The sequence below is a fragment of the Mauremys mutica genome, chromosome 9 (assembly GCF_020497125.1).
Source record: "Mauremys mutica isolate MM-2020 ecotype Southern chromosome 9, ASM2049712v1, whole genome shotgun sequence".
Taxonomy (NCBI): Eukaryota; Metazoa; Chordata; order Testudines; family Geoemydidae; genus Mauremys; species Mauremys mutica.
In genome coordinates, this window is record NC_059080.1 from 78,074,260 (window position 1) to 78,097,789 (window position 23,530).

Here is a 23,530-nt window from a genome sequence, read left to right on the forward strand (position 1 = left end):
CGGACGCTGCCAGCCCTGTGGGGCGCAGACTCCCCTCCCCAGTGCCGAGCAGCTCCACGGCCGCGCGGGCGGGCTCTAGGGCACAGCCCCCGGGCTGGGAGCACGTGCACCGGCTTATTCTGGGGTTGGGCAGTGGAGGCGTTTGGTCGCGGGGCGAGGGGCTGCATCTCCTCCTCCGCTGGCCCAACGGCGCGGGGTCGAGGTGATCTCGCATTTGTGAAAGCGGCGGCAGTTCCTGTTTTCCACCGGCTCCCTAACCCCGCAACCCTTGGCGGGAACCCGCTGCACCCGCCCCCTCGGTGTTTCCGCCTAAAGAACCAATGATGAAGTAGGTCTTAGGCTATTAAAGATCCCTTTGCATTTTCTGTACGAGGTCTCCGCATTGTTGTCACCTGCATTGTCCCACCCTTTCCCCTAGGAAGTGGCGGCTTCTCAGTGGTGCTGTACAAGTGGGTGTGACGTTTGTAAGTGCTCTGAAGTGTCCACCAGAGCTCGGTTTTATAAAACGTGTGGGCTTTGCAGTGTGGCCAGCATCTTGGGGGAGGGGTATGGATTAGTGATGGGGGAGGGGGGGCTGTTTGAAAGGTTACTTGTGAGTTTTCTCTGGCAGTTGGAACCATATGTTTTCAGTATTCATTTTGAAAAGCTCCAAAGGTATGAAAAAAAATCTCAATACTCAATATTCTAGCCTCATGAGATACAGGCGGGGGTGGTTGTTTTAAGAGACTCATCTGGGAGTTTAAAACAGTTCAGTACAACACAATCTACTGTAATTTGTACTCAATCTAATGTGGCAGGTAAAATTAAACAGATATAATTTCACTTCAATTTACACTAGCTTAGCTTCTGAAAATGGCTTTGGTTTGTCAAATTTGAAAATAAAAAAATACAGAAATTCTAGTCTGCAATAGGATGTCATGCTATAGGTGGTGACTAGAGGGAGATGTTGAATAATCTTTTTGTCAGACCGTTTTGTTAAACCTCTAGGACTAAATTCATCCTTGGTGTAACTCATCACACAGAAGTTAATGGAGTTGTGTGTGTGAATGCTGTAATGCAGAACTCTGCTCTGGCTGGCATTGTTGGGTAATGCGGTTAAACTTCCTTGGGTGTGGACAACAATGCAGTCTGCACTGCTCATTTGCACTCCCTTGCGGTCTCTGAGAAGGCTACCTAATTGTTAGTCTTGGGGTGGATGGCAAATTCTGAAGGAGAGGAAGATGCCATTCTGATTGAGGGGAGAGGGAAAACAGTCTCAAAGGGAGTGCATCACAGTCTTACAACTAGAGCTGGTTGAAAAATGAAACTTGTCTCAAATGTTCTTGTGAAATTTTTAGATTGAGGAAAATGGGGGCAAATTTTTCACAAGTTTTCAACCAGCTCTAGTTACAGCTCTTAGAGGAAGGATGTTCCAAATGGTTAAAACACTAGCCTGGTTATGGGAGACCCCAGTTCAATTCCCCGCTCTGCCACACACTTTTTGTTTGTCCCTGGGAAAGTCATTTAGGCCCAGATTTTAAAAGGTATTTAGGCATGTAAGTCTACATCTCCACAGCCCATGACAGCGACTCTCAGAGGCTGGGTCGACAAACACAGTCTTGCCCTTATATGTTAAAAATAGCTGTGTAGATGGTGAGAGTCAGGCTGGAGCTTGGGCTCTGAAGCCCTGTCTCTAGGCTTCAGAGCCTCAGCCTGAACCTGTACATACCTATTTTTAGCACCATAACATGAGTTTGAATGTGTTGGTCCTTGGGTTTGACACTTGTTGTAAACATACCCTCTGTCAGTTAGGCATTGCAACGCAGACTGGAGCAGTGCCTAAATGCCTCTAAAAATCAGTCTTTTTGTGCCTCAGTTCTTCTATAAAATGGGACTAATAACATTTCCCTTCTTTACGGGGAAATATTTGTGAGGATAAATACTGCAAAGATTCTGAGCACCTCAGAGACTATGGGTATGTCTACACTACAAGACTATTTCGAATCAACTTAAGTCGAATTTGTGGAATTGACCTTACGAAGTCGAATTTGTGTATCCACACTAAGGACACTAATTCGACTTTGTGAGTCCACATTAATGGGGCAAGCATCGACTTTGGAAGCGGTGCACTGTGGGAAGCTATCCCACAGTCCCCGCACTCCCCGCTGCCCATTGGAATTCTGGGTATAGCCACCAATGCCTGCTGGGGGGAAAACTGTGTCGAGGGTGGTCCTTGGTAACTGTCAGCATTCAACCGTCACTCCTGCCGGCGGGAAATCAGTTCGCGCACTTTTCCTGTTATAAGTGACATCACGGACGCCACAGCACTCCACTGCGATCATGGAGCCCGCTGCGATCATCGCTACACTTATGGCCATTGTCAACTCCTCGCACCTTATCGTACACCTCTTCAACAGTCAGATGCTGAGAAATCGGGCGAGGAGGCAACGGCAGCGCGGTGAGGACATGAAGTCTCAGACTGGCACAGACCTCTCAGAAAGCACGGTACGCCGCGCCGTGGAGATCATGGTGGCACTGGGTCATGTTCATGCTATGGGACGGCGATTCTGGGCCCGGGAAACAAGCACGGACTGGTGGGACCGCATAGTGCTGCAGGTCTGGGATGAATCACAGTGGCTGCTAAACTTCAGGATGCGTAAGGGCACTTTCCTTGAACTGTGTGACTTGCTGTCCCCTGCCCTGAAGTGCAAGGACACCCGGATGTGAGCAGCCCTGACTGTGCAGAAGCGAGTGGCCATAGCCCTCTGGAAACTTGCCATGCCAGACAGCTACCGGTCAGTAGTGAACCACTTTGGCGTGGGCAAATCTACCGTGGGGGTAGCTGTGATGCAAGTAGCCAACGCAATCGTTGAACTCCTGCTCTCGAAGGTAGTGACCCTGGGAAACGTCTAGGTCGTCATAGCTGGCTTCGCCGCGATGGGATTCCCAAACTGCGGTGGGGCTATAGATGGGACTCACATCTCTATCCTGGGACAGGACCACCAGGCCAGCCAGTACATTAACCAAAAGGGCTACTTTTCAATGGTGCTGCAAGCACTGGTGGACCATAGGGGACGCTTTACCAACATCAACGTCGGGTGGCCGGGCAAAGTTCATGACGCGCGTGTTTTCAGGAATTCTGGTCTGTTTAAACGCCTGCAGGAAGGTAGTTTCTTCCCGGACCACAAAATAACTGTTGGGGATGTGCAGATGCCTACAGTGATCCTCAGGGACCCAGCCTACCCGCTAATGCCCTGACTCATGAAGCCCTATACAGGCACCTTGGACAGTGAGAAGGAACTCTTCAACTACCGGCTGAGCAAGTGCAGAATGGTGGTGGAGTGGGCTTTCGGACGTCTCAAGGGGAGATGGCGGAGCTTACTGACTCGCTCGGATCTCAGCGAAAACAATATCCCCATTGTTATTGCAGCTTGCTGTGTGCTCCACAATCTCTGTGAGAGCAAGGGGGCGACCTTTATGGCGGGATGGGAGGTTGAGGCAAATCGCCTGGCTGCTGATTACGCTGAGCCAGACACCCGTGCCATTAGAAGATCCCAGCGGGAAGCGCTGTGCATCCAGGAGGCTTTGAAAGCTAGGTTCCTTAGGGAGCAGGGTAACCTATGACTGTCCAGTTGCTTTACAGAGAAGCTGAACCTGCCCCTGTTTCTTTACCCAGTTACTGTTGACTCTCCTCTGCAGTTTCATACACCGTTCACCCCGTTCGCCCCCTTCCAACACACGTGTAAAAATAAAGTTAATGGAGCATTGTTATTTAAAAACCTTTTCTTTAATAATGAATTCGCGTTAAAGGGTTGAAACAGGGACGCGGACTGTGGTGGGTAGGGTGTGCAGTGATGTAGAGACAGCTTCTAGACTCTAGGAATGATAGGCTACTGCTCCTACAGCGGTCTCTGGGGGGAGGACGGTTACAGGTGGGTGTGCAGGAAGGGGTGAGGGGTGTAGGCTTTGGGACGGAGTTTGGGTGCAGCCTCTGGGCTGGGGGTGGGGGCGTAGGAAGGGGTGAGGGGTGTGTGGGAAGGGGGAGGAGGCGTAGGGGGTTGCGTGCTGGGGCTGAGGTTTTGGGGCATTGTAGAGGCTCAGGGCTACGGTAGAAGGGCAGGGTGAGGGCAACCTGCCTTGCCATTTGTGGATGGCAGGCGCTAGGACCCTGGGGCAGCAGACAGCATTTCTGCCGGTAGCCGCTCTACTGTCAGGTAGGGACGTGGGGGGCGGGGGAACGACACGCCGGGGGAGGGGTGGCAGGTGGGCGCTGGGACCTGCTCCAGGCAGGGAATTGACAGGGCGGGGGGAGACCCACGTGGGCCAGGGCCCGATCCAGGCAGGGCCGGGGGAGAGACCCACCTCCAAGTATACCTGGAGCAGGGCACCTGCCGCCTATGAACAGAACATTAAAAACACCTCACAGACTGACCAGGGTGCCTAGTGACTGCACTCAGTGAGTAACCTGCTGTTGATCCTGCCCCCATGTCTGTACCCTGTTCATGGTGAATGTCCTATGCAATTACCAAACCCCTCTCCCCCCTTCACAGAAAGTCTTCAGCAAACAAACATGACAGAAACAGTAATTAACAGCAAACTACTTTTAATACTCGACAACACAGTAAAGGTAAGAACTTTTCAAAATCTAGGGACTGTGAACTTTTGGGTAATTTAGCAGTCCGCTGTGGTGCAGTGACAGTTTTCATGGCCCTTGGTGCCCCTCCTTCTTGTTATTCTGGGTGAGGTGGGTATTGGAGTGTGTGGCGGGGGAGGGCGGTTGCAGACACAGTGCAGGGGGGCTCTGTCCTCCTGCCTGCGGTCCTGCAGAACATCGACAAGGCGCCTGAGCGTGTCCGTTTGCTTCCCTCAGTAGTCCAAGCAGAGTTTGAGTCGCCTGCTGGTCCTCCTGACGCCATCTGTCCTCCCGTTCGCTGTGTGAGCGCTGCTGCTGTGTGAGGTTCTCCCTCCACTGGCTCTGCTGGTCCGCCTCTGCTCTGGAGCAGCCCATAAGTTCAGCAAACATCTCGTCCCGTGTCCTTTTCTTACGCTGCCTAATCTGCGCCAGCCTCTGTGAGGGGCATGGTGGAGCAGGTCGGGATACTGTTGCAGCTGTGTGATGGGGAAAAGGGAGTGAATTGCTTACAAAGATACATTTTCTCAAAAATGAAACATAGTCTACTCATTGTCTGTGAACCAGACCATGGACGGCACCTATCTCATGCGCACTCACTCAGGGAAAGTTCGATTTCTCTGCATTCGCTTTCATTGCCTGGGGTATTGCACTGCAGACCAGACAAGCGGGCAGGAAAGCTGAATCCATGGAGCAGCCAGGCATGGTAAGCCCAAGGCTTTTGGCTGCTTAAAAGTCAATGTCCAGCTCTGTCCTCTTGCTGCAGGCAATCCTGAAAGCATAAACTCTGCCCCTGTTCCACCCCCTCGCGGTTTTCCCTTGGAAAAGATCCCTGTATGCTGCCACTCTAGCCTCCAGCACGTGGCTCTAAAGTGACGCTTCTTGTTGTTCCAAGGAACAGTGAAGCACGACCAATATTAATAGTACACAAATTACTCTACTTACATGCAGGAGTCTGCGCGCGAGATCACCCTGAGGAGGGTGTCACAGAGAGAGAGAGTGCATGCTGAATGAAAGCCAGCACAAGCCAGGGCCCTATGCTGCGATGCTCGTCAAGGCACTGGTCCCGGAGTACCAGCTGAGAGCGTGGCGCGGAAAAGTGTGCTACCTCAGAGCACCCAATAAGCCAGCTCTCCCCAGGAACCTCCTCCATAGGCTTTTCGACTACCTCCAGGAGAGCTTCCTGGAGATCTCCGCGGAAAATGCCTGTTCCATTCCCCTGTATATAGACCTTCTGTTCGCCTAGTCTATTTTCCTGTTCTTTTCAGAAATAAATGTTAACATGTTTAAAGCACTTACCCACTGATCCTTCTCCTGATTCAGGGTCCGTGGTAACGGCTGCAGAGGGTTGGTAGGGGATCTCAGTGAGAGTGATGAAGAGATCCTGGCTGTCGGGGAAATCAGCATTGGAAGCGCTGTCGACTGCCTCCCGCTCCTCATCTCCTTCCTCATCTTCCCCATCTGCGAACATCGACGAGGAACTGGCCGTCAACACTATCCCTTCGTCAGAGTCCACGCACACTGGTGGGGCAGTGGTGGCAGACCCACCGAGAATGGCATGCAGTGCCTCGTAGAAGCGGCATGTCTGGGGCTGGGCTCCGGAGCGTCCGTTTGCCGCTTTGACTTTATGGTAGCCTTGTCTCAGCTCCTTGACTTTCACGCGGCACTGCATTGCATCCCGGCTGTATCCTCTGTCTGTCATGGCTTTAGAGACCTTCTTGTAGGTCTTCACATTCCGTTTGTTGGAGCGCAGCTCCGAAAGCACAGACTCATCGCCCCACACACCAATCAGATCCAAGACTTCCCGGTCAGTCCATGCTGGGGACCTCTTTCTATTCTGGGATTGCCTGGACTCCTCTGCTTGAGAGCTCTGCATCGTTGCCGGTGCTGCTGAGCTCGCCCCGATGTCCAACCAGGACATGAGATTCAAAGTGCCCAGACAGGAAAAGGAATTCAAATTTTCCCGGGTCGTTTCCTGTGTGGCTGGTCAGAGCATCCAAGCTCGGACTGCTGTCCAGAGCGTCAACAGAGTGGTGCACTGTGGGATAGCTCCCGGAGCTACTAAGTTCGATTTGCATCCACACCTAGCCTAATTCGACATAGCCATGTCGAATTTAGCGCTACTCCCCTCGTCGGGGAGGAGTACAGAATTCGAACTAAAGAGCCCTCTATGTTGAATTAAATGGCTTCATGGTGTGGACGGGTGCGCGGTTAATTCGAATTAACGCTGCTAAATTCGAATTAAAGTCCTAGTGTAGACCAGGCCTATGGTGATAGGGGCGCTATAAGTACATAAGAGCGAACTCCCTTCATAGATAGGCTAACATTCTCTGTTTCTCCCACACTAAGGTAATAACCCCTCAGCATACTATAATTGGGACTGACTGTGTGAAGTTGAACTCTTGAAACTTCTCTCTGTCTCTTATATGTGCACACACACATCTTATATATTAAAGAATAGCTTGGAAAGAAAAGTAAATTACATTTATTGTATCTATAAGTACATTTTGCTTGCTTAGTCCTCTGTATGTACAGGGAGCACTTAGACACCAGTTTCTTTGTCACTGCATGTTGGTGCGTGTGATTACCTAACAGTCTTCTTCCAGACCAGTGGTCCCCAACCTTTTTGTGGCCAGTAGCACATTCATGTTTTCAGAAGAGGGGGGCGGGCGCCAACAATTTTTCAAGGCTTATTTTGTATTTGTACATTAAATAATACGAAAAACATCACATTTAATATTCTTCCCACTCTGGGTTGAAATAATACGTACATTGTCTCTTATTTGAACCACTCATTTTGGAGCAAAATGTTAAAAAATAATAAATTGCAAAGCAGAAGAAAACAGCAGTATCAGTGCAGGAAGAATACTCACATACAGGGCTGGCTCCAGGCACCGGTGGAGCAAGCAGGTGCCTGTGTCAGCACATCCTACAGGGCAGCATTCGGTCCATTCTGTAGAGGCGGAGCATTTTTTATTTTTTTTTTGGCAGCAGTTCTGGGCAGTGCAGAGAGAAGCTGCGCAGCCTGCAACCCCGGAGTGCTCTGTCCCCAGCAGGCGGGGGGCCCTGGCATCTCTCCCCTGCTGGGCACTAGGCGGGCCCTGCGCCTGCCGGGGACAGAACACCGGTACCTGCAGCCCTGGAGTTCTCTGTGCCCGGCAGGTGCGGGGCCATGGCTTCTCTTCTTAAAGCCGGAGAGAAGCTGCAGCCCTCGCCTGCCGGGGACAGAGAGCACCGGCGCCCGCAGCCCTGGAGTTCTCTGCCCCCAGCAACCGCAGGGCTGCGGCTTCTTTCCCCTGCTCAGCACTAGGCAGGTGCACATAAATGCCCCGGCGGGCACCATGGCGGGGTCCACTGTTCCAGGCTGATGGATAAATGAATCATATGGTGGACTCTTCAGTATTATTAGGAACATTCATGCATGTTGTTATATATAACATTTCTCATTTATCTTATCTTTTTATCCCAACCCCTCTTTTTTAAATGTATAGCTAAGTCTCTTATCTGTTTAAATATGGACATTAGCGATGGATATCAATGTTTAGGTAAAATATCCTAGCAGGATCAGCTTTTTACATTTTTTTTAAATTAACATATTTTTGGATTAGGAGGGTGATATTTTGTTTGTCTGGTTGGTGTCCTTTTGAGGTTTAAAATATAAATCTATATTAAGTCATTTTGAAGAAGTAACCTCTTCCCCTTACTAAACAGTAATGGGTCCTTTGAAAATGTTATACCTCATAACTCTTTTGCCAATCTGTGTCGTATGGGTGGGTCACAATGTTAATGTGTATATTATGTCCTAAGTTGTTGGTATGCACTAGGCTGCATTTTCTTGCAACCCTGAAAAACAGTTTATAGTGGTGGTGTTATGATGTACTACGTCAGCAATAGCAGGTACCATTAGAATGCATCTCCAATAATTTCTCTGTTTGCAGTTTATTGAGACTAAGGCTTAGTCTACACTAGAAAAGATTTGCTGGTGTAGCTAATATAGACAGTTTCTACCAGCAGAAATGTGGTTGTTTTTGTTTTTTTTTAATTGTATAGCTTATACCAGTTCCCTAAACAAAATAAGTGATATGCATCCGCACTATCAGCAAAAGCTTTATAATGTTAAAAAAACAACAACCAAAAACCCCAAAAACATCCCCCAACACTATCATGCTGGCAAGTTTCTAGTGTAGACCTGTCCTATGAAATGTTTTTTGTGCTAATTTGATAGGCCTCCACACAACTCAACATTCTTACGCAGAGGAAGATATTTAATTCTGACATCCTGCCTTGACTGGAGACTCAATGGCAATAAGGGTTTTTTCACAAGTCATGTTTTATGGTTTGTGGGTAGGTCACTGATCCCAATCTGATTGACTTGCTGTCATCCTACTCCAGTTCACTTGCAGGGGTGTTGAAACAACTTTTATAGTGGGGGTGCTGAGAGCCATTGGACCAGACTGTAAACCCTGTATATATTGGAAACCACTTCAAGCCAGGGGGCGTGACAGCACCCCTAGTTTCAGCCCCCACAATTCATTGATCTGAAAGATGGCTTATTTTTGTTCATTTTTCACATGGCAAATATGCATTGGATGTGTGTGTCTTTCTTGCACAGGCAGCCAGATAACTAGCCACATCAAAGATTCAGAGGTGAGTGGTTTTAAAAATGCAATTGGATGTTTACCAAGGGCTGTTGCTGCCACTGCAAAAAATGTCTAGGCTATATCCCATTAACATTTCTCCATCACAGTCAAGCCTGGCCTAGGAATTGAGTTACAGCATTGATTACACAACATGCATTACTAAGGCAGAGCTCTCCCTTGAAATCCATTTGTGATCACTCTACTTGCTCTGTAGAAAGCTTTATTAAATGCCAAACACCTTACTCATATCTGTGTACCATATGCAATCAGTTTTCATTTAAAAGCCTTTGGCTTCTGCTGGAAAATGATTGTACAGCCCTAGCTGACAAATTAATGAGAATTTAAACACCAGCACACAGTATTCCTCTACATTAGCTCATTGCCATAAAAAAGCAACTTCAATGGAGCTGTGCTATTTTGGGGTTACCTCATTACCTTTATTAGTATAGCAACCTAACCAAGTGATGTCAAAGTTAAACCAGCAAGTATGTGTATGAGTTGGCTGGACCCAAGTAATAGAGTTTATGCTGGTGAATTCCTTACAGGGAATATCAAAAGGCTAGATTTAATGACGTAATTATCCCCACAAGTTGCAATACTCCAGTACCCCTCCTGTTACTCTCATAACAGCAGCTGGGGTGCAACTCCACCCCAGTCAACTCCTCTTCTGTAGGCTACTCTCTTCCCTTGATCAGCTGTACTTTCTCCTGGCCAGCACACTTCTCAACCCCTTGCTCATTTCCTGCCTGCTGATTTCTCCTAAGCTTGGCCCAGTTTGGCACACTTTCTCCCACTTGTCAATTTCCCAACTTTCTCTGGCTCCCTCTGTTGCTTAGGAACCCTCAGTACAGTGCCACTGGGTATTGATGACCACCACCCCTTTGCCCAGTGAAGCTGCCGGTAACTTCCCATCACTCTGAGGGTCAGAATAAGACATCAGAACTATAGACCCATGTGTAGGGTGCCTGCTCCTGGAATCAGGTGATCACATGAGAATCCTAACTTTCATTTTGAAAAATGAGTAAGCCCTCTACCCCTCATGGTTGTGAAGAAAAGCTTGAAAAGGTGACCTAAATGTAACTGATGCATGGTTCTAGATAGTATGAAACAACAGCACTGAGAAAGATGAACAGGACCATGCTCTGGGATGTTAACTCCATGACCCACTGCAGCGGCCCAGCCCAGGACTTTGTGCAGCAGGAGGACATTGTAGCAGGACAGCCTACCCATGCAGATACTTACCCCACAGCTGCTGGGGTATTTGGAAGCTGCTCTCCTGTTACCCCATTTCTCCAAGGGAGAGAGGAGGCCGCATCGTGCTATCTCTGCCTTTCTGGGAGACTGGGGGCATTCCAATTGGAGGTGGAGCCATGGGGGCATTTCATGGTGTGAAAAACACGTCTGGATTGCCTTAATCTGGCCCTGACCCCCACCCCAGGCTTTTCCAAATAAACACTGAGAAATGAAGTGTTCAGTCTCCTACAGTGCCCCAGAGAATATGTTTGAAGGGGGCAGTTCATATCCTATCTTATTACAGTGGACTTCAGAAAAATCACAAGTGGGAAACCAAATATTGGTAAGGGAGAACCATTCCAAGAACAGACACTTTAATAACCCTTGGTTCACAACTTGCACTGAGGAAAGTGTTTGGAACCCCTCTGTAGGCCTCACTGTTTTCCTCATCTGCTCAGATAGTTTAAATTCCCATCCACATGTATCATTGATGAGGAAGCTGCAAAATTCCTTCCCCAAGTAGTAGGTTGCACTCAGTTGTCATTAAAGGAGCAACTTCCATGATATGATCAAAAGGTAATGTATGTCCATTGGCACCTCAGTGTAATTGTCCCCACAGAGATGTAGAAACACCATCCTGGGAACTGATTAAAAAGGACAGGTGCAATCCAGAGGGACCACTTGCTAGGATATTCTGTGTGACTGTGAATGAGGTAGCTTCTGGAATGTGGAGTAGCTATTCTTGGTACCTGTCTCACCCTCTGGAGGGGGCTTGAAACAACCCAAGGCGATTTAGAAAATGCATGTTTGTACCTGAGCAGTAATGCTCAAAGTACTACAAAGAGACTACACAAGAATAGGCACACAGGAGTAAAATAATACATTCAAAGAGGGGGAAATGGCTGATGACAGCAGCTGCTTTGGAATCATTAGTGGCTGTGCACAGTTGCTATTCAATCTCTGCTATTTGTATCATGTGAACAATTCAGAACAGTGTTAAGAGCATGAGCAGCGTTGTCAGATTATGTAAGTGTATCCACATTTTCCTGTTTTAAAATCACACTGTTTATCAAAGCAGATAAATGACTTGCTAAGGACTCAGCTGTCATATTCTAGATGGTTTGGTATAAGCAGGCATTTCTCAGTCATTTTCCCTCCCCTCATGTGAGGTCTGAATTTGGGTTGTGAGTACAGAGTTGGCAGTGAGAATGATTTGATGAGAGGCACCTGGAGACTGAAGTGCTGTGAAAAGTAACTCTGTATAAGGCCTTCCCCCAGAGCCACGATGGAAGACAAGTGAAGAAAATTCACACAATCCAGACCATCAAAACTAAAAAAATTCTTGACTTAATTAAAATAAATATATTTAAATATAGTGATCAAAGATCCTGTCCAGTAACTCAGGCCCATAAAGCCCACTTTTGTAAATACAGCAAAAACAACTAATATCCCTAAAAGCTAGTTTCAGGCCTATGCACAGCTTCACAGACCATACAAGTGATGCTGGTGCACTGTCAGAGATAAATTGGATCCCTATTTCTTTCTGCTTATGTAAATGCCTTGGGGCAGGTTCTGCACTTTGTTTGCTGCACTTAGTACAGTGGGACCTTGATCCTGGCTGAAGTCTCTTGATACTATTGTAATGCAAACAATAAATAACAATTAGAAATATGGGGCAGGGGAATCATAGAATTAGAATTAGAATTCAAGATCAGAAGGGACCATTATGATCATCTAGTCTGACCTCCTGCAAGATGCAGGCCACATAAGCCGATCCACCCACTCCTTAAGCAAGCGACCCCTGCCCCATGCTTCGGAGGAAGGCGAAAAACCTCCAGGGCCACTGCCAATCTACCCTGGAGGAAAATTCCTTCCCGACCCCAAATATGGCGGTCAGCTGAACCCCGAGCATGCGGGCAAGACTCTCCAGCCATACCCTCTGGAAAAAGGCTAACAATATCCTATCATTGACCCATTGTACTAATTACCAGTGTGGCACTTAATTGACCTATTGACTAAGCCCGTTATCCTATCATACCATCTCCTCCATAAACTTATCTAGCTTAATCTTAAAGTCATGGAGGTCCTTCGCCCCCACTGTTTCCTTCGGTAGGCTGTTCCAGAATTGCACTCCTCTGATGGTTAGAAACCTTCGTCTAATTTCAAGCCTAAATTTCCTGACTGACAATTTATATCCGTTTGTCCTCGTGTCCACATTAGCACTGAGCTGAAATAATTCCTCTCCTTCTCTGGTATTTATCCCTCTGATATATTTAAAGAGTGCAATCATATCTCCTCTTATCCTTCTTTTGGTTAAGGAAAACAAACCAAGCTCCTCAAGTCTCCTTTCATATGACAGACTTTCCATTCCTCGGATCATTCTAGTGGCCCTTCTTTGTACCCGTTCCAGTTTGAATTCATCCTTCTTCAACATGGGAGACCAAAACTGCACACAATACTCCAAATGAGGTCTTACCAACGCCTTATATAACGGGACTAGCGCCTCCTTATCCCTACTAGAAATACCTCGCCTAATGCATCCCAAGACCGCATTAGCTTTTTTAACGGCCACATCACATTGCCTACTCATAGTCATCCTACGATCAACCAGGACTCCTAGGTCCTTCTCCTCCTCCGTTACTTCCAACTGGTGTGTCCCCAGCTTATAACTAAAGTTCTTGTTAGTCATCCCTAAATGCATAACCTTACACTTCTCACTATTGAATTTCATCCTGTTACTAATACTCCAGTTTACAAGGTCATCCAAATCTCCCTGGAGGATATCCCGATCCTTTTCCGAATTTGCAATACCTCCCAACTTGGTGTCATCCGCAAACTTTATCAGCCCACTCCTACTCTTGGTTCCCAGGTCAGCGATAAATAGATTGAATAAAATCGGACCCAAAACCGAACCTTGAGGAACTCCACTGGTAACCCCCCTCCAACCCGACAGTTCCCCCTTCAATACGACCCTCTGCAGTCTCCCCTTTAACCAGCTCCTTATCCACCTCTGGATTTTCATTTCGATCCCCATCTTTTAACCAGTAATTCCTCATGCGGTACCGTATCAAACGCCTTACTGAAATCTAGATATATTAGATCCACCGCATTTCCCTTGTCTAAAAAATCTGTTACTTTCTCAAAGAATGGTTTCAGAGTAGCAGCTGTGTTAGTCTGTATCCGCAAAAAAACCAGGAGTACTTGTGGCACCTTAAAGACTAACAAATTTATTTTAGCATGAGCTTTCGTGAGCTAAAGCTCACTTCTTCGGATGCTCAAAGAAGGAGATCAGGTTGGTTTGGCACGATCTACCTTTCGTAAATCCATACTGTAATTTGTCCCAGTTGCCATCGGCCTCATGCTCCGTAACCACTCTCTCCTTTAAAAATTTTTCCATGACTTTGCATACTACAGATGTTAAACTAACAGGCCTGTAGTTACCCGGGTCACTTTTTTTCCCCTTCTTGAATATAGGAACTATATTAGCTAATCTCCAGTCAAACGGTACAACCCCCGAGTTTAGAGATTTATTAAAAATCATCGCTAATGGGCTTGCAATTTCACTCGCCAATTCCCTTAATATTCTAGGATGAAGATTATCCGGGCCCCCCGATGTACTTCCGTTTAGCTGTTCAAGTTTGGCTTCTACCTCAGATACAGTAATGTCTACCCCCATATCTTCATTCCCATCAGTCCCTCTATCACTATTCCTTAGCCCTTCATTAGCCTCATTAAAGACCGAGGCAAAATATTCGTTCAGATATTGTGCCATTCCAAGATTATCCCTAATCTCCACTCCGTTTAAAGTTTTAAGCGGTCCCACTTCTTCCTTCTTGGTTTTCCTCCTATTTATATGGCTAAAAACCTTTTGCTATTGGTTTTAATCCCCTTCGCTAGGTCCATCTCCACCCGGCTCTTTGCCTTTCTCACTGCTTCCCTACACCCTCTGACCTCAATAAGGTAGGTTTCTTTGCTGATCCCTCCCATTTTCCACTCCTTGTACGCTTTCTGTTTTTTCTTAATCACCCCTCTAAGACGCTTGCTCATCCAGCTCGGTCTAAAACTGCTACCTACGAGCTGTTTTCCCTTTCTCGGGATACATGCCTCTGACAGCTCCTGCAACTTCAACCTGAAGTAACCCCAGGCGTCATCTGCCTTTAGATCCCTAAATATGTTAGTCCAATCCACTTCCCTAACTAGTCGCCTTAATTTAGTAAAGTTAGCCCTTTTGAAATTGTATACCTTAGTCTCAGATGCAATTTTGATTATCCTCCCATTTATTTTGAAACGAATTAGCTCATGATCACTCGAGCCAAGGTTGTCCCCTACAACTATTTCCTCAACAAGGTCCTCGTTACTCACCAAAATCAGATCTAAAATGGCATCCCCCCTCGTCAGTTCAGCAACTACTTGATGAAGGAATTCATCAGCTATCACGTCTAGGAAAAGCTGAGCCCTATTATTATTATTATTACTAGCATTTGTTTCCCAATCTATATCCGGGAAGTTAAAGTCCCCCATGATCAAACAGTTCCTATTAGTATTTACCTCCTTAAAAACATTAAAGAGCTCTCTATCCATATCCAGGCTAGATCCCGGCGGTCTATAGCACACCCCAATCACTATCCCAGGGGAGGCTCTAGTAGTTTTCTTCCCCAATGTCACCATTGCCCAAACAGACTCCGTATTATCCATTGCATTGCTAGTTATTTCGTTACATTTCACCTCATTATTGATATACAATGCTACTCCCCCACTTTTACCTTTGCATCGGTCTTTCCTAAACAGCACATACCCTTCCATACCTGTACTCCAGTCATGGCTACCGTTCCACCATGTTTCGGTTATTCCCAGTGATGAGCTGCCAAAATCTTAACAACGGGTTCCCTATAAAAAGTTCTGATTTAACAACGGGTTCCCTATAAAAAGTTCTGATTTAAGGGATGTGCGACAGCATGTATTTTTTGTACCAATAGGGTTACCATACGTCCATATTTTCCCAGGAGGTGATTAAGAACCGAAAAGCCTGACATGTCCAGGAAAATACAGATGTATTTTAACCCTACCTAAAGTTCTTTTTTAAAAAGATGGGGCTGAACTAGAAATGAGCTCCGTTTCACATGTGTGGGTGGTGATCAGGGACAGTCTCAATTTTTGGGTCTTTTTCTTATATAGGCTCCTATTACCCCTCACCCCCGTCCCGATTTTTCACACTTGCTGTCTGGTCACTCTAGGGTGTGCACATGTGTGGGTCCCAGCTGCTCCCTGCCCCCCCCTCATTAAAGCAGGTGTGCAGGGTTACTGCCCTGGGAACTGCAGGGCACCAGTGGATGTGGAGCTGGCTGCAGATAGGGGCGTGGGGCAGGGCTAGCTGGAGGCAGGGAGTGACACGGGCTCGCTGTGGGCAGGTGATGCAGACGGGCGGGCTGCGGGTGGCTGTGGGCAGGGGGTGGCTGCAGGCGGCTGTGGGCAGAGGCTGGCTGCAGGCAGGGGGTGGCTGTGGCAGGGGCTGCAGGCAGAGGCTGGCTGCGGGCAGAGGGCGGCTGTGGCAAGGGCTGGCTGCGGGCAGAGGGCGGCTGTGGCAAGGGCTCGCTGCGGGTGGCTGGGGGCAGGGGGTGGCTGGGGGCAGGGGCTGGCTGCGGGTGGCTGTGGGCAGGGGGTGGGGCAGAGGGCAGCTGTGGGCAGGGGCTGGCTGGGGGCAGGGGGTGGCAGGGGCTGGCTGGGGGTAGGGGCTGGCTGTGAGTGGCTGTGGGCAGGGGCTGGCTGCGGGCAGAGGGTGGCTGGGGCTGGCTGGGGACAGGGGCTGGCTGGGGACAGGGGCTGGCAGGGGGCTGGCTGGGGGCAGGGGCTGGCTGGGGGTGGCTGTGGGCAGGGAAGGCGGGGGAGGGGCGCAGATACTCACACGGGGGGGGGGGGGCTGGGAGCAGCAGGAGGCAGCCGGGGACTCACCAGGCAGCAGCAGCAGGAGCCCCAGGGCCAGAGGTCCAAAGAGCAGGAGCAGCAACAGGGCCAGGAGGCAGCTCACATGGCTCTCGCAGCACAGCGCAGCGCCCCCCAGCGGCCGGGAGGAGGAATTACAGGCTTCCCAGGCAGAGCCCATCAAAGCTTCCCTCGCAGGGAAGCTAGTTAACAAGCGGTTCTAAAACCGCTTCTAAATTTAACAACGGGTTCGTGCAAACCAGTGCGAACCGGCTCCAGCTCACCCCTGGTTATTCCTACGACAGGGGTCTCAAACTCAAATGAGCCCGAGGGCCGCATGAGGACTAGTGCATTGGCCCGAGGGCCGCATCACTGACACGCCCCCTTGCTGCCCCTGGCCCCACCCCCAATCCACCCCTTCCATGAGGCCCCGCCCCTGCCCTGTCTCTTCTCCACCTCCTCCCCTAAGCGCGCGGCTCCCCGCTCCTCCCCCCTCCCTCCTGGAAAGTGCTAAGCGCCACCAACAGCTGTTTGGCGGCTTGGCGGCGGGGCACTTAGGCGGCGGGTCCCGGAACAGAAGGGGTCCCCCACCGCCGAAGACCGGGCTGCGCTTCGGTGGCGGCGGGTCCCTCTTTTCCCCACCCCGGCCGGTCCCGCTTCCCACCCCGGCCCCGGCGGGTCCCGCTTCCCTTCCCCCCCCCCGGCCCGGCCCGGCCCCGGCGGGTCCCCCTCCCCCCCCCCCGGCCCGGCCCTGGCGGGTCCCGCTTCCCTTCCCCCCCCCCCGGCCCGGCCCTGGCGGGTCCCGCTTCCCTTCCCCCCCCCCCGGCCCGGCCCTGGCGGGTCCCGCTTCCCTTCCCCCCCCCCGGCCCGGCCCGGCGGGTCCCGCTTCCCTTTCCCCCCCCCCCCCCCGGCCCGGCCCCGCCCCGGCGCGTCCCCCTCCCCCCCCCGGCCCGGCCCTGGTGGGTCCCGCTGCCCTCCCCCCCCCCCCGGCCCGGCCCGGCCCCGCCCGGCCCGGCGGGTCTCGCTTCCCTTCCCCCCCCCCACGGCCCGGCCGCGGGGGGTCCCGCGCCCCACCCCGGCCCGGCCCCGGCGGCTCCCGCTTCCCCCCCCCCCTTACCCGAGCGCGTCTCCGGCGAGGGCTGAGCTTCGTCCCGCTCAGAGCCGCGTGGTGAGGGGGCGGGGCTGGGAGCTCCACGCCGAGCGCAGCGCTCAGCCCAGAGCTCCCAGCCCCGCCCCCTCCCCACGCGGCTCGGATCGGGGCGGGGCTCAGGCGCTCGGACGGAGACGCGCTCGGGTAAGGGGGGTAAGGGGGGGGGGAAAAGGCTCCAGGAGAGGGGCGGAGGCGGGAGCCTCCGCTTTTCTCTTGGGGGCCCCTGCGGAGCCCGGGGCCCAGGGCAAATTGCCCCCTTTGCCCCCCCCTCTGGGCGGCCCTGGGGAGCTCCGCGGGCCGCAGGGAAGAGCTCCGCGGGCCGCATGTTTGAGACCCCTGTCCTACGATATCCGGTTTCAATTCCCGGACCAGGAGCTCCAGTTCCTCCATTTTGTTACCTAAGCTTCTCGGAATGAGTGCCTACTAAATAAAAAAGGATTTTCTTCTGAGAGGCCAAAAAAAACTTAAAACAAATCCCAACCCCTTGTCCCCTACAACCCAGCACCATTTAATGGTTGGACTCCGAGTAACCAAAACAAAGAAATCCAGTCTTCCCTTGAGGGCCTGACTTGCAATTAGCTCAGCTAACCCAATTTAAAAACCAGTTAGGGGCATAGGCTGAGATTTTTTTAAAGCTCCCTAGGATGCCCAATTCCCATTAATTTCAATAGGAGATTTGGACATCCAATTCCCATGTGGTTTTGAAAATCTGTTCATGTAGACCCAGTTTTAGGAGGGGCGGTTTAAGGCAGCATCACGTTTTTACTGAACCTAGTGGTCTCAAAACCAATTCAGTATAAAAAGGTCTACACAACAATTCTAACCAGCTTTGAGATCTGGGTAGCTGGATCTGGTGGGTTTTTTTTTATTTAAATTTTTTATTGGGTTTTCATAAGGAAACAGACAATGGAAAAACACAAAACTGTAAATAACCTACAGCTTGTCTAGGTTTCCAAATACCACATGCTTCACAGGGTTGCTAATAGAATTACAAAGTTTGGTCTTGCAGCTTTGATAAGTTGTAAGACAACACTGCACAGACATGTTGAGTGGGGTAATAGTAATAAAATAGGCATACATGAATAAGGAGGGGAAAGAGGCAGGGTTAGGTGGAATGTAGGCCTAGTAGTCTTTGAGCGATCTCTTCTTTTTTATCCAAATGTATCTAGAACTAGTTTTAAACCACTTAGAAAATGTCCCCAAGGTAGGCAGGCCCTAAGTGACATCTAAGTATTGCTTCAGTTTGAGAGTGCTAAATGGTCTAAGTTTAAACCAGTATCCATACACAAAATTGTGCTTATTTAGAGTTAAGGTTGTTAGTTCTTTGCTTTTTACATTAGGTATGATGTCCAAGCAGTTACATCATTTAAAACTCTATCTGCACTCCATTCATTTGTTCCCCTTGTAAACCGCCACCACACCTCCCTTGCAACCACAGCCCACCCTCATCATAAACAGACATGTAGCCTTAACTCTGACCATGTGTATTGGTTAGACGTTACTGTGTTCTGTACTCTTCTATACAGTGATGTGTGGTGTCAGATTGCAAACAGCAGTTGCCAGTGGTTTTCCTGTAACGTTTAGGAAAACTTATGTGAACGGGTGATCTATGTATGTTGTAAATTTGGTAGATGTAGAAATTACAGGTTCTGGGGTACATATTGGTAATTATAATTGGGATTAAGGCTATTTTATTGGTTCAAGATGAAGGAACTGTGATATGGGGTAGAGGAGACCTGATTGGGAGGGAGGGATGAGGTAGTATGGTGGAATATGAGGAAAATTGGAGGGGGCATGGCAGCTGTGCTAGCAATTTGGAAATGGCACTCATTTATGGGGGGGAATTATGGATTACAAGGGGAGTTTGTGCTAGCAGAGGAGAGGTACTTTTCTAATGTGTACATGCAAAGGTAACACTTACCTCTTGCTTATGGTGAGTATTGAGTAGCGACAATTCCACTAGGAAATCCCATTAGGGAGCCTAAAGTTCCATATATAAAGTCACTAATGCAGAGTTTACTTTGATGCCTTATTGGCATTAAGGCAACCTTAAAGGTAAAATAGAATCAAACCTGCAAGAGATTCCCCCTAGAGAGGCACAGCCTAGAAAACCACTGCTCATTTAGAGCTCCTTCCTTGAAAGCAATGGTTACAGTAGTGAAGTAGTAGCAATTACTTTTTATTCAGCCTAATTAGCGATGCCTTCATGGCCTTGGGGTCATTATTTTGATCAATTTGATAATAATTATTGAATCACTGCAATGCCTTAAATCCACTATTATCAATATGCAGTCTGCTAATGATGCCAAATTCCATGTTCAGATAATGTATTGCTAGGTTCAATATAAATGGAACATGCATTTCCTCACAAAATAATCAGTCTCCCCTGGATATGGTAAAAATGGCCACTAACCAAGCTGAAAAAGCACTTAGAAGACCATGCTTTAAAAAATAAACTGTTCATGAACTCTTCAGTAACAGAATACAACACCGAGAAGAGTTGAGGATTAGAGGTTTGTACAGCATGATGAGCTTCATTGCAACAGTTGTCAGTTAACTTGACTTACTCCACTTGAACCAGCCTCGCTGGAGTGAGTGATCACACTGCAAAACAACACTTGCAACCGTCACTCTGTGTAGGCCATCCCCATTGCATTACTATCTAGTGTCAGCAGCACTTGAGTTTCCATCTCCCCTCTTCCACAGGCCAGCTAGCTGGATCTTAAATCTCTTGGACTAGAGATTTGTGTGTGGAGTTGCTACAAAACTTGATGTATAGCTCAAGCTAACAATGCAGTGAAGACAAGCCCATATATATGCTAAATATTAGACACGTTATATATGTTGACTTGTTACAAATAAAAACACGGTATGAAAAGTTATACATGAATTTAACTGTTATTCATCCTCTAAAGAGGTGAATTCATGACAGTGCGGAGCTGACTGATTACAGATGTCTGAAATCTCTTTATCTATTGTTTTAGGTGGCTGCGATAGGCTCAGCTCTGACAGGAGATACCAAAGAAACTGAATTCAGAACTTGGCAAGTAAGTGAATGAAAACAACTTTTAAAATTATACAGTTTTGAAATGTAAGTGTATAAGTAATTTAAGACTGTTTAAATCAGAAGTGGCCAACCTGTGGCTCTGGAGCTACACGCAGCTCTTCAGAAGTTAATATGTGGCTCCTCGTATAGGCACTGACTCCAGGGGTGGAGCTACAGGCACCAACTTTCCAATGGGCTGGGGAAGGGGAGGGGTGCTTACTGCTCAACCTCTGGCTCTGCCACAGGCCCTGCCCCCTCTCCTCAGACTGCTGTGCCCTTGCTCCTCCTCTGTTCCCACCAGAGCCTCCCGCAGCCACAGAACAGCTGATCGGGAGGTGCGGGGAGAGAGGGGGAGGCACTGATTGGCGGGCCTGCTGGTGGGTGGGAGGCGCTGGGAGCAGGAGCTGCTGTCGTATTACTGTGGCTCTTTGGCAATATACATTGGTAAATTCTGGCTCCTTCTCAGGCTCAGGTTGGCCACCCCAGGTTTAAATATTTATAAAAGTAACCATTTATTTGTTTTTAGGAGGCACCTTTCATCTGACTATCAATTGCTTTACAAACACTACTTAAGCCCCATAACAAAGATATGCAAGCATCATTCCTATTTAAAGATGGGGAAACCGAGGCACAGGGAGGCTAAATGACTTGCCTATGTGCACACAGCATGTCCATGGCACAGCCAAGAATGGACCATAGAATTTGGCTCCCTGTTTACTGCTTTAGCCTCTACCAGTTTGTAGTGGGAAGCCAATCCCTACAAGTCTTTTCAACTCATTTTGTCTTTAAAATGGAAATAATTCTGGGTTTCTCAAACAGCGGTCGCCTCTTCTGTAGAAAGAGCCCCTGGAGGGCCGGGCCGGTGTGTTTACCTGCCCCGTCTGCAGGTCCGGCCGATCACGGCTCTGGGCCAATGGGAGTTGCTGGAAGCTGCGGCCAGTACATCCCTCGGCCCGCGCCACTTCCAGCAGCCCCCATTGGCCCGAAGCAGCGATCCGCGGCGTGAGAGCTACGATTGGATGGACTTGCGGACGAGGCAGTAAACACACTGGCCCGGCCCGCCAGGGGCTTTTCCTACAGAAGCGGCGACCCCTGTTTGAGAAACCCTGAAATAATTCCATTTCAGGGGGAGTTGCCAGCAGGATAAGGGTTAAGAAACTAACAAAACAAACAAACAAACAAAAACACTTCATAAGCAGATAAATACTCTGTTACCAGTATTCTCTTCTGTTGCTGGAATTAACTAACTCTAAGAATATGCCATAGCAGAGAAGCAAGTGTGACCAGTTTTGTTGGTCTGTAAAATATTTCTCTGCAAGTTGTCAAAATGCTGGATAGACAAGAAGTATGATCAGAGACGTCCCTAAGATGCGATTCTAGGACTTGTTTCCAATTCCATACTACATGGCTTCTCTTCTTATTGGTCACTTCTTTAATAAAAGGTTCACTTGGCTTCCGTGGGGTTATCCAATATACTCCAGAACAGGACATGACCTTGCATCTGTGCTACTTTCTTTTTCCTTGATGCACTACTGCATGGCTAGTGTGTTATTTTTGTAACCCTGAGCTATAGCCATCAGAGAGTCACGCTGGTAAAACCGTCTCCAGGAGTATGTTTCAGGTTTGCTTCCTTAAGAAGTTAATCTGATTTTTGGATCAAGTATCAACTACCTGAGTTTATTGTCTAAATGGATTACACTTCTAACTTCTTGGCAGCAGAGGCTACATATTCTGTATTCAAAGCAATAGATACAGCAAAACCAGGCACTGTAAAATCCAGAGTGAAAGGACCCCCCTCCCCCAACTAATTTAACAAGAACTAAATGTTGTCTCAGGTCTTAACTATGTGAGTAAATTGTATACCAAGTCTTAATAACAACTTAATTCCAGTGAACCGTCATTTCTCCTTCATAGGTGTTAAATCATCTAACATGAATTGTGCAGTGTGATTTACAGTGTTAGGGAAATGTAATCTGGATTCATGACTACTGTTACGAACCAGGACTTCCGTTTTCACTTTACATTTTACTTCTGTTTAAATCATTGTTGTGATTCTGTCATGCTTAAATGAATGGCCTTCTGCAGCAAAATTGGAAAAACGTGTCATTTTTCATTGTAAGCATTGCTAGGCTATTGGAATGTGAATTGCTCTTGACAATTCTTGATTAACTGGTCCTACGTAGAGCATAGGCATTACCTTCTGAAGACCCAAAGCCTAAGTCTGGTCTTGCGACACCAGTGTAAATCAGGAGTTCACTCAGTGGAAGTCATTGGAGTTATGCTAGTGTGAGCTCCACCAACGGGATCTTGAACTATAGCGCGTCATTAGATAATAGTTCCAGGGAGTTCTTTGCATGATCTCACAAATCCTCAACCACAAAACAAACTAATCTATTTCCTACTATTGGTTCTGGTAGATTATAACGTGGGCAAGTATTTGGGAAAACAATCTTGCATTCTCAAGAAGTTGTACAGGAACCTCCCTCCCCATATGAACTAGATCACAGGAAGGAAGGAAACATTTGGCCTGGAATATCGATTTTTCTTCCATTTTGGAGCACAGAGTATTGTTCTATATGGTCACAGACACAGCTACGCTATTAGAGGGAAGCCAGATTTCTACTATTCTCTAAGAAGGTGATGTGCTAGATCTCAGACCCTTTTTGGAGGAAGAAGCAGCATGTGTAAAGATCTAAATCTGCTTATATTCTGTTTTCTCTCTATATAGCCTAACTGGATAATAAAACTGTAGTCCCAATCCTGTGGAACTCTCACTGATGTCTATGGAAGTTCTGCATGTGGAGAGCTTACGGAATCAGGCCATAATGTGGTATCCTTTCCTTTGATTTGATTCGATTCAGATTAAAAGTTGATGTAAATGACAGTTAAGAGCGAGAATGTGGTTTCAATTCACAGTAGCACAAGGGAAAATT

At 48.4% G+C, this 23,530-nt stretch overlaps 1 long non-coding RNA gene across 1 annotated transcript; it reads left to right on the plus strand.

The window, feature by feature from the left end:
• The first annotated feature begins 370 nt into the window (after nucleotides 1-370).
• On the plus strand, nucleotides 371-23,516 carry LOC123377355. Its single transcript, XR_006582186.1, has 3 exons — nucleotides 371-464; nucleotides 20,536-20,598; nucleotides 23,326-23,516. It is a non-coding gene; the product is annotated as an uncharacterized LOC123377355 (long non-coding RNA).
• Nucleotides 23,517-23,530: the final 14 nt, after the last annotated feature.